General features: G+C 36.7%; 2 long non-coding RNA genes across 2 annotated transcripts in view; one reads left to right on the top strand and one right to left on the bottom strand.

Moving 5' to 3' along the window:
* Positions 1 to 9735, top strand: part of LOC143239948 (uncharacterized) — a 29677-nt gene extending 19942 nt beyond the window's left edge. The window contains exon 3 of the long non-coding RNA XR_013021458.1: positions 8463 to 9735. This is a non-coding gene — a long non-coding RNA (uncharacterized LOC143239948). The remainder of the gene's footprint in view (positions 1 to 8462) is intronic.
* The window catches only part of LOC143239947 (uncharacterized), a 195724-nt gene that overhangs the window by 18240 nt on the left and 163449 nt on the right, over positions 1 to 14035 (bottom strand). The window lies entirely within an intron of this gene.

The following is a 14035-nucleotide window of genomic DNA, read 5'->3' as shown; positions in this document are numbered from 1 at the left end:
TTCCAAGTTTAACACAAAATTTCACAGCAAGTCGTTGCTCCTTCAGGTCATTCATTCTGAAATCCGCCAAACAAAAAAATCGCACTTCACTTGAAACCGCGTAGCTAATACACAAATGAAGATATCTGCAATCGGGAAATGGCGTCGTAATCAGCTGATTGTGCGAACCTAGCGACACCAAGCGGATTCCCCTGGAACCAACTGGTGCCGCGCAATTCAAACAGTCCGCGTATTTTTTGAACAGACCTCGTATAGCAGTGATTGATTCACAATTTTGGTTTCGAATGTTTAAAAACGAGTGGTGTTCAATTAGGAAGTTTTGCAGATTACACAAAGGAAATTTGACAATTTTTAGATTATAAAATGCATTTTTTAATTTTAATACTTTGGTCTACTTTCATCACTTTTGGAGTAGTGATCAAGTTCACACAATAGATCGTTTTTTTGTCAATTTTTTTAAAAGTAAGTTAGAGAACTATGCAAGAGTGTGTTGGCTGTGGTTTGTATATTTGTACATAAATTTTCACAATGTACTACGAGAGACTTTGTATGCTGCAGTAATTATTAAGTTTTGTATTGATTGTATTTTATTTATGTGTTTCAGTCCTATGTTTAACCATACTGGAAATGCATATTCGATAGTAGGTCGTATATATGTTTTGTAGATTTTTATTATCGTGTCTGGTGAGGTTATTTGGTTTTTGCCGGTTAGACTATTTGCATAATTTGTGCGTTTCCATTTTTTATAAATACATTATTTGCATGTTTCACCCATATTAGTTTCGTATTGACGGTTAAATCTAACAGGTTTGTTGTGGTATGGAGAAGTGTTTCGCTCGTGTGTAATTTGGAAGGATCTCTTTTATGTTTTGTTTGTGAATGTAACTAATTGATTTTTGGTAAGTTTGGTTTAACACAATATTTCTGAACAGTGTTCTTCTATATTATCTAACAACAGTTGTAGATTTGTCGCTGTTACAGATGGGGTGGGAGCACATTTTCAGACCACAACATCGTCCGCGAATTGTGATGCATACTCCAAGTTTGGGTGTTTTAAGGACATATTGATGAACAGAGTAGGGCTAATTACCCCTCCTTGGGGGACACCAACCTCTGGAATAAAGGAGAAGGTTCCTCTGATGAAATAATAATCAGTGATGTCGAGAAAACCCACTTGTAGAGAAATATATGTAAAAACGGCATCGTCAGGTTCACAAAGGATGACCGAAGAATGTAGAAATGTAGTTCGCTCCCCAACGTAAAATATTTTCTCAACCCAAACGAGCCGTTTTTACATATATAAGGTTCCCCTGACATTTACTTTCCAACTTCTACCTTCCAGGAAGTTAGATAGCCAGGTGATCTGTGGTCTGTCTCTATATTTTCTAAGTTTATTTTTAATTCTGGTAATTTTCAAGTTATTTCTAAACAATTTGAGAGTCTATTACTAATTCTTCTTTCGAGAATTTTTCCTACACAGTTGGCCAAGCTCATCGGGGGGTAATTGTTTGGTTTACTTGCTGGTTTTCCTTTTTTATAGAACACAAAGACAATTGCTTGCTTCCCAAAAGCCGGGATGTATCCAGAACTGAGTGATAAGTTAAAGATTGCTGTTATGTGTTCACACGGTCCCTGAACGCCTTTTGAAAAAGGAGAATGGCTTGTATGTCATCCCCCTCCTGGTGTCTAGTCTTTTGTAGATTTTATTGTTAGTTTCACTTCCTTTCCTGTTATTTGTTTGATTGTTTTTGTAATTTCACGCAAAGCTACACGAGGGCTATCTGCGCTAGCCGTCCCTAATTCAGCAGTGTAAGAATAGAGGGAAAGCACTAGTCATCACTACTCACCGCCAACTCTTGGGCTACTCTTTTACCAAAGAATAGAGGGATTGATCGTAACATTATAACACCCCATGACTGAAAGGGCGAGCAGGTTTGGTGTGACGAGAATTCAAACCCGCGACCCACAGATCACGAGTCGAACGTCTAAACCCACCTGGGTAAATTGGTACATGCTCGCGCAAGTGTTGATTGTCATAGAAGCGCGCGAAGGTACTTTTATTACAGATGCGCGCGCAGGTGCGTAAATTGGTTTATGCACGCGCAAGTGCTAACTTTCGTACATGTGCGCGTAGGGGCATAAATTGTTACATGCGCACACAAGTGCGAAAAATAGTACAAGCACGCACAAGTGCTCATTTTTGTAGATGCGCGAACAGGTGCAAAAATAGGTATATGCTCGCGCAAGTGTTGATTTTCGTAGCAGCGTGCGCATGTGCGAAATTTGGTACATGCTCTCGCAAGTGTTGATTTTGGTACATGTGCACGCATGTGTGTTTCAGATTTTGTTTTCTTTACTATTTTCACGTGTGAATGATTGGAGTAGTGACAGTGATTTCATCTTTCATTCAACAGATATAGATACACAAGGATTAATTTGCTACGTTTTAGTAACTGCTGATTTTGCAACAAGATATTCTGATTCTTCGATTGTTTGTGAATGGAGTTTTTCTCCTGCTACGTAACACATATGAGCGTGTATCTGATTTTAAGAAAACAAATAATAATTTATTGTCTGCAGTATATTAATAAGCAATGTGAAATAGTTTTATACATATGATTCTGTACGCTCTTTTATACAACAAAGTAACAGGTTAATATGAATTTTATAAATCAAACGTTTTACAATCCGCTTTTGACGGTGAGGTATGTAATTCGCTTCAGCGTCAAATAATTCCTGTAAGCGATTTAAGTTTCATTTACAAAGTAGGTGTCTTATACAAGAGTTCAAATGCAATATCAAAATGAAAGAACACGTGAATTTATGTTGTAACTAGGGTTAACATTTTCTTACTTTATATAAAAAAAATATCGAAATAATAGTATTTAGAATGTGATTCATGTAGTGAAATTATCTTGTTGCTGTAATGTAAAAGCACTGAATTTTTCATATTATAATCTTGCTCTTCCTCTGATACCATTATCTGGTCTGTTTTTTTCTAATTATAAACAAACTACAATTAATATTCCTTCATACTGCATGTGTATATGAATCTTCTGGCATACCAATTCTCATGAAGTTACACGAAATACAACTTTTGTCAGAAATAAAGTTACAATAATATTGTTCTAAAAACCATTCGGGCAGTTGAATCAAGTTCTTAATGCCAATACTTACTTCAATATCTTTTCGTCAGATGAAGCCAAAGCAAGCAATCCAAACACCCAAGGAAACATGTTGACCTAATCTGATTTATTGTTGATTTCCTTTCTTTTGAATAGTCTAACAAAACGATTCAAGAGCTGTTTGCTCTATGAATTCCTTAACTTTGAACGGGAATACTATAATGACAGCAGTCAATCAACAGTATCCACTGCCAATTATAGTTTACTATTGTTTGAAGAATGAAATTTGACCTTACTCTTATAACACACCTATGATCCAAAAGTGTAGACCACATTTTTTTTGTTTATTTACATAGGTAGAAGAAGACAGATTAAGAAAGATCCACGACAATAAATCGCCCCTCTTATGTGTCCCAAATATTCAAGTCTATGGTGGTGGATTCACGATTTGGGGTATATTTTCCTGACATACAATGAACTTTTCGTTCCTTTAGAATGAATATCTCAGTATGATTTGTGATATACAGCTACTCCGAAGACGACAATACTTCCATACGTCATACCTAAGATTTGAAGAAACTTTTGACATCTCTTAACCACCAATTTCCATGATCTCAATCATTTTTGATTCTGTTCATTGCAGACAAAATCCGTTGTTTGATTAACATCTTTACTAGCGTGTACATATTAAAAAATAATTAGAAGCTTATGATAATTTTAATGAAAGCCAAAAATAATGAATCCGTATTATTTGCTGAAATATGTGAACACCATTGTACCAAATCACGCACCTGCGAGCGCATCTGCAATTTTACTAACTTCGCGATCATGAATAAAATAAGCACCAGCGTGCGCATCTACCAAAAAAGCGCCTGATCGCGCATGTACCAAAATAAGCAAGTGCATTCGCATCTAGCAATTTACGTACCAGCACGCGCATGTACTAAAATAAGCTCCTGAACACACATGTACGAAGATAAACACTTGAGTGTGCATGTATTAAAATAAGCACATGCGCGCACATGTATTAAAATAAGCACATGCGTGCGCATGTACGAAAATGAGCACTTATGGGCGCATGTTCCAAAACAAGCACCTGCGCGGATGTACAAAAATAAACACCTGTGCTCGCATTTACCAATATAAGTACATGCGCGCAGATAACGAAAAAAAGATCCTTGATACGCATGTACCAAAATAAGCTCCTTTGCGTGCATCTGTCAATTCATGCACATGCGCTTACATGTACAAAAATTTAGAACCTGCACGCCCATGTACCAAAATACGTATCTGCGCGAGCATTTTCCAAAATAAACACTTTCGAGCGCATGTACTAAAATAAGCACCTGCATGTGCATCTACCAATTTATGCGCATGTGCGAAAATAGGAACTTCGTGCAAGTGTACAAAAAATAAGATCCTGCGTGCGCATATACCAAAATAAGCATCTGCGTATACGTTCCAAAGTAAGTACCTGTGCGCGCAACTACCAAATTATGAACACACGCGCACATGTAATAAACTAAGCACTTTCTCGCGCATGTACTAAAGTAAGCACTGGCATGCGAAACTGAAAACAAGCACCTGCTTGAGCATGTACCAAAATAAGCACCTGCACGTGCATCTAACAAAATAAGCACCTGCGTATACATGTGTCAATATATGCACCTACGTTCGCATGTACTCAAATAAGCTCTTGCGCGCGCATCTTTCAATTTATGCACATACAAGCACATATACGAAAATAAGATTTTTGCGTGTCAATGTACAAATTTATGCACAAAATCAGCACCTTCGCACTCATGTAGAGAAATAAGCATGTGCGTGCGCATCTACCAATGAACGTAAATGGACGCTTTTCTATCAATTTATTTGCTAACGCTCATGTAATAAACTAAGCTTTGGCTTGCGCATTTACCAAAATGACCAACTGCGCGATCATGTACCAAAATCAGGACCTGTGCGCCCATCTACGAAAATAAATACCTGCGAGGTAATGTATGAATATAGGCACCTGCGCGCACATATATATGAAAATAATCATCTGCAAGCACATGTATCAAAATAAGCATCGATTAATTTATGCGCATGCTCGCTCATGTACGAAAATTAGCACCTGCGTGCTTAGTTGTATTATATTTTTGTATTCACTTGTGGATGAATTTTAGATTAATGTATTAAAACACAGACATTTGTTACAGTTAAAAAACGCTATTGACTTCAGTTTTATCTGCAGAAGAGGTACAGATGTAAATTCATTGGGCTTAAGATTCACATGCACATCTTGTGATCGTTTTTCTCTCCAACATTACACTGCTCAGAGGAACAATACAACCAGTGATAAATAAATTTGGACAGTTTTTCCGACATCTTCCACCAGTGTCATTTCATTCACTTTGGTGGAGTATTGTTTTTTCCCTCCTTTCTTCCTGTTATTTCCAGTTCTTCCAGGAGATCTTTAGTAAGTTTCTCAACATATACAGAGTTGATATATCCACAGTTAAGATGCCCTGCTTATAGCTTTGTCCTTATTCAAACATTGGGAAATTATATAATTCCTGTCATCAGTGCTCATACTTTGGTAAGTTAGATATTTATGTCCTCTGTCATCTGAGTTACTTTAGATGAATTGAAAGTTAGTTACTGATTGCTACTTTGTTTTTCTTGGTAAACTTAATTGTCTTGGATGTTCATTACTATTACTATTATAATCCTAATTTTTAGAAGTGCAGGACCTAATTATGTGCCCTTCATTGTCCTTGTTAATTTAGATATCTGTTAAGTTAGACATTAATTATGAATGTGTGTTTTGAGGTAATTCTGGTCAATTTACACATTCTTTATTATTCCATAGTTTGTGGGCTAGATACCATTAGATGGTTTGCCCATAAGAGATTTATCAGTATTTTGTTAACTGATTATGCTTTAATAGTTTCTACATTACACAGCTTTACTACTTATAATATTTCATTTATTCTGTCTGATTGTTCTTCATCATTATTGACTGTATATCTTATTATCCTAATTTTCATCAGTGGGACTTATAATCTTCTGACTTGTTATTCATTTATTTCCCATGGCTAAACTTGATTTTGGCTACTTCAACGTTTGTGATAGAAACCTAATAGAAACATGTGATACCAGAAACCTAATTTAATCCCAGTAATCTACACTTTATTGTTCTGCCCCATAGTGTCCACTTTATTGATAGCTGTTTGCAACTTTAAGTCCAATTCTCAAATTCAAGACCCTACCATTCAGACTAACCTTGGCTCTAAGTTGTGTGGAGGTATAAACTTTTTACCAACTCTGAGTCTTTGCACACTTCATTCTGTGGATTATTGGCTCCTGCGTGCTTCCATCCATTTGAAGTCCAGAGACCACACTACTCTGCTCTAACAAGATGCACTATTGAATAGGATTCCTGATGATGGAAGAAGTCTCTTCTTACCCTTCTCAATACCTCATTCAGTGATTAGTTCTTCTTTTCAACCTCAGTAAAGTTTAGCTTCCTCCTTCATCTTCACGTTTGGAATGAATAATTCACACATCCATCACCTTCCAATCTGTGGTCTACCATGGAGTGTTCACTCCATACCACCTTTACTGAGGTTCTTAAGTTTTGTCCCACTTCCCTCTACTTCTGCTGGGATGGTGGTTGTTATGGTGCATTACAACATCTTCAAAGTGGTCACTTATATCATAGAGCCAGTGGTACCAATTCCAGGTTTCTGTGCTCATGGTCACCGCATTATGATTGTAACTTTCCATTTTCCTGGCTCTCTAAATTTGGTGTTAAATTGATTGTACTCGTATTCTCCCAAGTTTCTCATCATGGAGTGGCATCTTATTTTGTGGGTGTCAACACTTTCTATATACATGTGTGGCTTTAGTCAGTTCCATTGTCTCTGCCCAGTCTCTTGTTGAATGTGTTACATTTTTCCTTTCCTGATTCATCAAGTCTCTGTCCATGTCTATTACCACAGATAACATATCTTTTGAATTTTGTCTCTTTCTCATTGTTTCTGCACTTCCCGCCTTTCCCTGTTATTCATCCAGTTGTTAAATAAAGACTTCTCCACTTTGATTGTGGGTAGTTATTGGGCGGTTTTACTGATTACCCAACATTTCATCTGAATTTATTTTTCTTTATTTTCCCTCCTTTTATACATCTTTGAATTGTTTATTGTGATATCAGATATGTTTTAGTGAATCCATCACAGTGGTCACATACCTAAATAAGATAATTCAATATGAACGATCATATGGCGTCGCTACACGGGCGTCGTGTGGCTAAATGTAGGAGTTACTGCCATCTGTGATAGGTTTCTAAAAATACCGTATCGTAGGTGTGATTGGTTACGAGAATGTTAGTGTGGTCACTAGAGTTATCGTTCTCGGTAAAATAATTTTTTCTCTGTCAATCATGGGTTTCAGCAAGTGGAAGTATATAATGTCAGGCTATCACTCGAACCCATGAACGGGATGAGTGGTTTGTTTGTTTTGAATTTCGCGCAAAGGTACTCGAGGGCTATCTGCGCTAGCCGTCCCTAATTTAGCAATGTAAGAGTAGTGGAAAGACAGCTAGTCATCACCAACCACCGCCAACTCATGGGCTACTCTTTTACCAACGAATAGCGGGATTGACTGTCACATTATAACGTCCACACGGCTGTAAGGGTTAGTATCTTTGGTGTGACGGGGAATCGAACCCGTGGTTTACGAGTCGAACGCCTTAACCCACCTGGCCATGCCTGACCTTGTAGAGATATTCTTTTCAACTAAAGTAAGTTGATATAAGCCAGTAAGTTTCGTTTAAAAACATTTGGTTAAGTATAATGATGAAACTGGAAGAACGTTTGTTATTCCTGTCATGAACTTGTACTTCGTGTTTTATAATTAATTTATGACTCTGCTGTGATCATGCAATACACACCAGTACATGTAAAATGACTCTTTGACATCACATGTGTTTGGAACGAAAATTCACAAGCGTTTTAGTTGCTTCTTGTGTCATAGTTTATCATCTTACGAAAGATATTTCTTAGCGGAACAATGATTTTGAAGTTACATCCGCTTACTAGACTTGTTCATTGAGGAAACCAGTCTTCCCAGTAGCACGGTGTTATGTCTGCGGATTTCCAATGCTTGAAAACACGTTTAGACATTAAATGTGGGCTAAACGCAGTAGCTTCTCAGTTAATAAGTAAGAACAAATTGAACTGTTCCCCCTCTAGTAGCAGATAACGAAAGTCCTGAAATACCAACACTAAATTTCATCGCACTTTTAACAAATGGGTCTAATAAATAAAAGATATGTTTTCTTTCTACTTTTAGAATATTTGGAGGTCAGTGAAGGTGGAATGGTTCCGGTTCCTCCTGGACGGTACAAGTACCCCGGAGCGATGAACCAACGTTAAGGGGACATTTCAAGAACCCACGCTCTCCACCTTCACCCCGAACTCACTGTGTGGGTATACAGTTGATGACCACATGCCAGAATCATACAATTAATAGGGAGAACACTATACGGATCCTAGGCCATGAAGTATAGTACCACGCATACCCACATAGCTGTTGAGTGGACCCCACTGAAAACATTAAACTAAAAGAACATCTTAATATATGATTTGCTACTAAAGAACACAGTGGTGTTAACTAAATTTATAGGCCAATTCCTGTTTTACAAACATTTTTAATTGTCTAAAGTTTCAGGTTATTTGATAAAAATCATTTTAATTGTTTCATTTCTTACTTCTTGTTATTAAAGTCAAGTTGTACATAAATTATTTATCTATTGAAAACACTATAAGGGTGACATCATACACCTAAACTGCCCTGACATCTAGTGAAATGTGAATTACATTCAGTAAATAAGATTATTAATTATTAGAACATGAGCTGTTAAATTATTGTGTGGATATTTGTTATTTATTTTATTTCTACAAATAACTTTAATAATATGATAAAAGTACAATGTTATTATATTTTAAATACCATTTTATGTTCATTTGTCTTTCTGAATTATTTACTATAATATATGAAAAATGCTATAAAGCACAATCTACATTACATAAACTAATTATGTAATATTTTACTGGTTGAAGTATAATATTTATAGTTGGTTAAAGATGTAATACTGAAGACATTTTACAATGTTCTTCATTGTGACCAACATTTGTTTTAAAAAGTACAGTTTTCTTTCATTGTTTCATGTTTAACTATATGGTGTAAGTAAGCAACATTGACCACGATATAATATTTCACATTGTTCGTTTGTCATTCGAATAAATGGGTAGAGAAACATAGTGTTCTAATTAGTAGTTTTAAAATCTAAAACACATTATTATACTTGTATTGTGAATTGTTTGTATATTTCTTTTATCAGTCAGTAAGTAAAATACCACTGGTATTGTTATTTGAACAATAAACAGAGATGCGAGGAATGTGAGAAAAGTATTACCTCTTGTCTATTGTTGACTTTGTTCTTTCGAGTACTAGCCTGCAATGTGAGAAAGACACAGATGAACTGCACCAAGAGATGGGTCGATATGCAAATAATTAAACGTGTTAAAAGATAGAAGTAAATACAGTTTCATAATATCTTGTTATAAATGGAGCTGAAAGTTCATTCTCAATCCCATATCTAAAGGTTTTCTTGATAATTTGTATAGTAAAACTACTTACACTCATGAAATACTATTCAGTAGTGGTATAGATATGTCTCGTATAGAATAATTTTTTAAAGATAAATTTAAGTATGGGTTTTGATATAATTAGATTATGAAACATTAAAGTTCTTAATATAATTGTAAAATGATCCTGGATGTATAACAAAATATTCATCCCTGGATATGAATTACTAAAACAGTGATTTGTTTTTGAATTTCGCGCAAAACTACATGAGGATTATCTGTGCTAGCCGTCCCTAATTTAACAGTGTAAGACTAAGGTGAAGGCAAATAGTCACACCGATGACCGCCAACTCTTGGGCTGCTCTTTTATCAACGAATTGTGGTGTTGACCTTCACATTATAACGCCCTCATAGCTGAAAGGGCGAGCATGTTTGGTGTGTCGGGGATTACGAGTGGAGTGCCTTAACCACTTGGCCATGCCGGGCCGAAGCGATTACTGTGTGTGTGTGTTATTCTCAGAGCAAAGCCACATCGGGCTATCTGCTGGGCCCATCTTGGGGAATCGAACCCCTTATTTTAGCATTGTAAATCCGTAAACATACCGCTGAACGAGCGGGGGACAAAAGAGAAACAGATAAGGTGAGTGCTTTCTCCATCCTTTTACTGTGGGGTAAAGACACTGTTTGTCCTGTTTCTTCCCTGTTCCCCAGTTTAGAACTGATTCAACTGTTGTTCTTGAAGTAGCAACTATTTTCTTTAAATGTGTTGATAATTCTGTGATTTTATTGGGAATACGGTGAATAGTATAGAACTGTTTTTTTTATAGATGAATTCTCTTGAAAGATGGGTGTTATTAGACGAATAAATATTCTTTAGCAAAACAAAGAAGAGGTGGCGAGAGCTGTGTGGAGTAGTGCATGTGATTGGTGGGACGAAATTCCAAAAGCTTCATAAGTAATTAAAATTAGAAATGGTCAGCAGCTGATGTCGAAGAAGGCTCCAGGTTTGTGTTGATGGATGAATGAAATGACTTGACAAAGGGAGAAGTCAAGGAGAAGACCTTAGATGGTCTAGCTGTCTTGAATATCATGTTGAACATATAATACCAATAATAGTTGAATACCAATACATGTCAGTGTGTATGTATGTATGTAAGATGTTGCAGGTGTTTACAGTATCGTGGTGTATTGTGAAGGGCGTGTTATGACTGGTTTCTTTATTTCTGGTTCTGATCAGTGGAAAAGCTATAATGAAAGAGGAAGAGTTTTGAGATATTAACTTTTATACATGCGTTTTTACAATCTATTCAATCATAATAAAGTAATCTAATTAACTTTCTACGTAGCTCTCTAAAAATCGTGACACGTGTCAGTTGAAATGCTCATGAAAAGATGGTTAACTCTAAACAGCAAAAAGACTACAATACACTGTATATGTTGACAACTTGGAAATCTAAGAAATGCAAAAAAAAAAGAAACAACATAAGAACAATAATTTCATGTATAGATATTCTGAAGTTGTTGTTTTTTAATATCACAACAAGTCAGATAATGATGAGTTGATTTATATAATTGACCTAAGCTATTGTACTTGTGTTTAAATCAAATATAATTATTTCTTCTTTGTTGCTGATTATTACTGCACACACCAGTAAAGTATGTAAAATATCTCTTCTAAATCCATTGTCTGATTCAAATATATCAATGAGTTCAAACGAAGCATATAAAGGTTTGTTTGTTTGTTTTGTATTTCTTGCAAAGTTACACGAGGGTTATCTGCGCTAGCCGTTCCTAATTTAGCAGTGTAAGACTAGAGGAAAAGCATCAATTATTACCACCAAGCACCAACTCTCGGGCTACTCTTTTACCAAGGAATACTTGAATTGACCATCACATTATAACGCCCCCACGGTTGAAAAGGCGAGAATATTTGGTGTTACGGGGATAAGATCTCAAATAAAGAAGCTTCTAGAATAGCTAACACATTATGTGGAAAGTAGGTAAGTGTGGTACAAGTACTGCATTGCATCAAAAACATTTATAACTTTAGGTTATATGATAATGAAAGAGCAAATAAAAGGTAAATTGAGTGTCATGATGTAAAAGACTGTTCAGTGTGGATATTATTAGTTAGTTTATTTTGTGAATGAATATTTTATAATTGTTTAGTGTTTTTATTATTATAAGAATGTTAAAACAGATGATTATTATAAGTTGCTTTTCTTACTCATTGGTTTAGAGAATATATCGAGCAGACGATTTAGCAATAAACATATAAATAGCATTAGATGAGCTGGAAGCAGCAGAAAAATCAAAGAGAGTACGAGGTCTGTTCAAAAAATACGCGGACTGTTTGAATTGCGCGGCTCCAGTTGGTTCCAGGGGAATCCGCTTGGTGTCGCTAGGTTTGCACAGATAAGCTGATTACGACGCCATTTCCCGATTGCAGATATCTTCATTTGCGTATTAGCTACGCGGTTTTAAGTGAAGTGCGATTTTTTCGTTTGGCGGATTTCAGAATGAATGACCTGAAGGAGCAACGACTTGCTGTAAAATTTTGTGTTAAACTTGGAAAATCTGCGACTGAAACTTTTGCTATGCTTAACACGGCTTACGGTGATGTTGCTATGAAGCGTACGGCATGTTTCAAGTGGCATGAACGTTTTAAGGATGGTCGACAGTCCATTGAAGATGATGAGCGTCCTGGACGTCCTTCCACGTCAACTGACGACCCACACGTCGACAAAATCAACACCCTGGTGCGGGCAAATCGACGTCTGACTGTCAGGGAGCTTGCTGAAGAGTGTGGGATATCAGTTGGATCTTGTTACGAGATTTTGACCGAAAAATTGAAGATGCACCGCGTTGCTGCGAAATTTGGCCTTCAGAACTCGTGAGTTTTTGGCCAAACACTCGATCACTGTTCTTCCCCTACTCACCTGACCTTGCTCCTTGCGATTGTTTCTTTTTCCCCAAACTCAAAAGACCCTTAAAAGGAAGAAGATTTGAGACGATTCCCGAGATTAAGGCAAATGCGACGAAGGAGCTGGAGGACATTACAAAAGAAGCGTACCAGGACTGTTTCAACAAGTGGAAACACCGTTGGGATACGTGTGTGCGTTGTGGAGGAGAGTACTTTGAAGGGGTCCCAGACCTGTAACTTCTAAATAAAGTACATTTTGTTTTATGACGTCATTCCGCGTATTTTTTGAACAGCCCTCGTATAACGGAAATAAACTTAAAAGTCAGGTATAAGGAGAGGAAATAGGCTTAATGATAAATGACAAGAAGAACAGTTTATTTCGTCACAGAGAGTTCCGAAGCGAATCTGCTGTGTGGACTTTGATAAAAGGCAATCCATTATTTGGAAGTAGATCAGTCTATATGCGAAAACTAGATATTTAATTGAAGTAGGTCTAATTAAGAAATAGGACCAACCGATTTAGAAATATAGAATACAACTTTGATAATTTAACGAAATATAAGTGAATAGTTTCGCGATAGTAATACATAAAATTCTAAAGCAATTAAATAGGCCTAAGTGGAGTTTTAACAAAACGAAAAAAATAGATGGTATTACGGCCTGGCATGGCCAAGCGTGTTAAGGCGTTCGACTCGTAATCCGAGGGTCGCGGGTTTGAATCCCCCTCGCACCAAACATGCTTGCCCTCCCAGCCGTGGGGACGTTATAATGTAACGGTAAATCCCACTATTCGTTCGTAAAAGAGTAGCCCAAGAGTTGGCGATGGGTGGTGATGACTAGTTGCGTTCCCTGTAGTCTTACACTGCTAAATTAGGGACGGCTAGCACAGATAGCCCTCGAGTAGCTTTGTGCGAAATTAAAAAGCAAACAAACATTATATGGTGTTTTTGATATGCCTGTGATAATCTATTGTGCAAAGAATGTTGCAGATATGTTTAAATAGTTACGAATATATATATATATATAATGGCCTGGCATAGCCAGGTGGTTAAGGCACTCGACTCCCAATCTGAGGGTCAAGGGTGCGAAACACTGTCACACCAAACATGCTTACCCTTTTAGCCATGAGGGCGTTTTAATGTTACAGTCAATCCCACTATTCGTTGGTAAAATTAGGGACGGGAAGCGCAGATAGCCCTAGAGTAACTTTGCACTAAATTCAAAACAAACAAATTATTATGAAAACAAGTGAAATTAATGTTGTTTGTTTTTCTCGAATTTACCACTATATCTCACCTATCACACTTTCGTCATGCGTGAAAGGTCTTGGGTTTGTCCTCACTCATAAGTGA

This window comes from Tachypleus tridentatus, chromosome 13 (assembly GCF_004210375.1).
Source record: "Tachypleus tridentatus isolate NWPU-2018 chromosome 13, ASM421037v1, whole genome shotgun sequence".
Taxonomy (NCBI): domain Eukaryota; kingdom Metazoa; phylum Arthropoda; class Merostomata; order Xiphosura; family Limulidae; genus Tachypleus; species Tachypleus tridentatus.
The sequence above is the reverse complement of the archived record's forward strand: the minus strand, read 5'-3'. Positions and strand labels throughout refer to the sequence as shown.